Source organism: Eurypyga helias, unplaced genomic scaffold (genome assembly GCF_000690775.1).
Source record: "Eurypyga helias isolate BGI_N326 unplaced genomic scaffold, ASM69077v1 scaffold25224, whole genome shotgun sequence".
NCBI lineage: Eukaryota > Metazoa > Chordata > Aves > Eurypygiformes > Eurypygidae > Eurypyga > Eurypyga helias.
The window spans coordinates 7,260-9,600 of record NW_010244708.1 but is presented as its reverse complement, the minus strand read 5'-3'; the positions used below and the strand labels follow the sequence as shown (position 1 = coordinate 9,600).

At 40.0% G+C, this 2,341-nt stretch overlaps 1 protein-coding gene across 1 annotated transcript in view; it reads left to right on the top strand.

Moving 5' to 3' along the window:
* CAPSL (calcyphosine-like) overlaps positions 1-2,341 on the top strand; it is an 8,647-nt gene that overhangs the window by 111 nt on the left and 6,195 nt on the right. The gene's annotated exons all lie outside the window — the stretch shown is intronic.

The window sequence follows — 2,341 nt, the reverse complement described above, 5'->3', positions numbered from 1 at the left end:
ATATGCATATATCATCATATATGTATTTTCCAAAGTATATATATATATGCAAAACAGCAAAAGCAGTCATGCCTCACCTGGCAGAAGATGATGATGGATGTGGTGGAGAGGCAGAGGAGAGGCTGTCACAGAGGGGTCTGTGGGGCTGGGAAGCTGGATTTTTAAGGAACTGTTTAGATAGTTGCCAAATACTCACACAGTCTTCATGCTCTGAAGAATTTAATGAAATTATTTGGCATAAAACAAATGCATGCATTTTTGTTTAGGCCACTTAATCTATTTCCAGATTCTGAGATCGTCTGCTCAGGAGTGGTGTGCGACTCAAGTGTTTGGGCAGGACAGGGGCTTTCAGGAACCTATGATTGAGTTGGGAAAACCCAACCCCAAAATTTCAGGTTTCATATTTGTTAAGAAGAAATGCAATAATTTCTATTCAGCCTGCGCAACACAACAATGCCCATAGAAACAAACAATGCTGAGAACGTGTGGTATTGTAATTGCTTATAGCCCAGGTTTTAGGCAAAACAAAACCCTCTAGCATTCAGAATTAAATTAACCAGACCCTTTTTTCATTTTGCCATGGGAGATATCTGCTGATCTTGGACGAGGTATAGAATCATAGAATCATAGAATCACTAGGTTGGAAAAGACCTTAGAGATCATCCAGTCCAACTGTATCTGTCCACCACTAAACCATATCTTTCAGCACCTCATCCACCCGTCTCTTAAACACATCCAGGGACGGTGACTCCACCACCTCCCTGGGCAGCCTGTTCCAGTGTGTGATAACCCTCTCAGTGAAGAATAATACCCTCTCAGTATAAGAATTAAAAACATGCAAAATTATGCTTATGACCTTTTCTTGTTTTATTAATGTATATTAATACCTAACATATTTGTAAGGTATACAGAGAACAGTCATACTCAGCAAATACTGACTGTATCTCTAATTACTTCACATTATCCAAAAAGGGGGAAAAGCAAAATAGGAGAGGAAAGAGCATGTGAATCACTGTGACTCCTCCATCCATGCTCTGGTTCTGAATCTGTTTTCTTACAATGCTGCACAGTCTTTTAACAGCCTAGTAAGGGTTTATCTCTAGCTTAAACCATCAACCGTCACAAACAGGGAAGGGGTAGATGTGCTACCATGGACAAGGCTTGCATGAGTAGGGTTTGTATTTAACTGGTTTTCTGTGTTTATTTCTGACTAGAAACAGAAAACATATTTTTAAAAGACAATTATTCAATACTGGAACAACTTATCCTAGAGATTATGAGTTGTCAGCTGGAAATGCCTGTAGGTGTAGAACAGCACTTACTGGAGTGACAACTGAGGATTGGCAACTGTCAGTGGCTTTTATTGAAGTACAGGAGACAATATATATCATATCAGATGATTCCTCCGTACCCTCAATTCATGAATCCTGCTGCAATGATTATTTGATGTGCAGTGCAGTATACTGGAAATGCCTCCATCAAACCCAAGTCAAGAGCTACTGCACTCTGCATGCTGTGTGGTTGCATAGATTTTTGCCGTCTGCAGTGGAGACGAACCATGTCATCATTGGTCTCAGGATTTATAGGTCTATATAAATACATAACATAATATAGAGGTATATTGCAAAGTGCTATGCATGCGTTATGCACTCTTTATATAGATGCATAGACATTATATATATACATATTTCTATATATATATAAGCTAGAGCACGTAGCTATATAATGTAAATACATTTTGCACTGTGTTTATGTAACCTCATTGTATTTTATATTCTTGCCAGCTAAACATCTCCCCTTCAGGACAGGTCATTGTTTGCAGAAAACATTTTTCACTGCTGATCTCACATAGCTGTAAGGCCTTTCTGGTCACTCGTTAATGAGTTCCCAGAAGAACTCATTCTAGCTGAAGCAAAAGCTGAAACGGTCTCTTTTCAACCATGCTAGAGTTCTACAATAAGCAAGTACTGAAACCATTATGTGGGAAGAAAAACATCTTATTTTTCTGTGTTTTTCAAGCCCACCTGTTGTCTGAAGGGGTTGCAAAAGTCAGCACGTGGGACATTACCAACTGCCATAGCCAATGCTCTATAAACAGGAGTTGGATGGAACAGTTAATTTGCCTGTTTCTCAGAAGTTTTCTCTGACCGTTTCAATTCACACTTCTGCATGTGCAATGACAACAAAACTGGAGGTGCCGTGTGCACTAATGATGCCTCACAGGATCACCCATCTTCTTTATTTCCCCATCCCAGGGCATCCTCAGCAAAGCACCAAGCGCTCTCCAAATCAACAGCTTTGCTGTAACTCAGCTCAACCGTCCTGTTACTCTGCCCTGGCC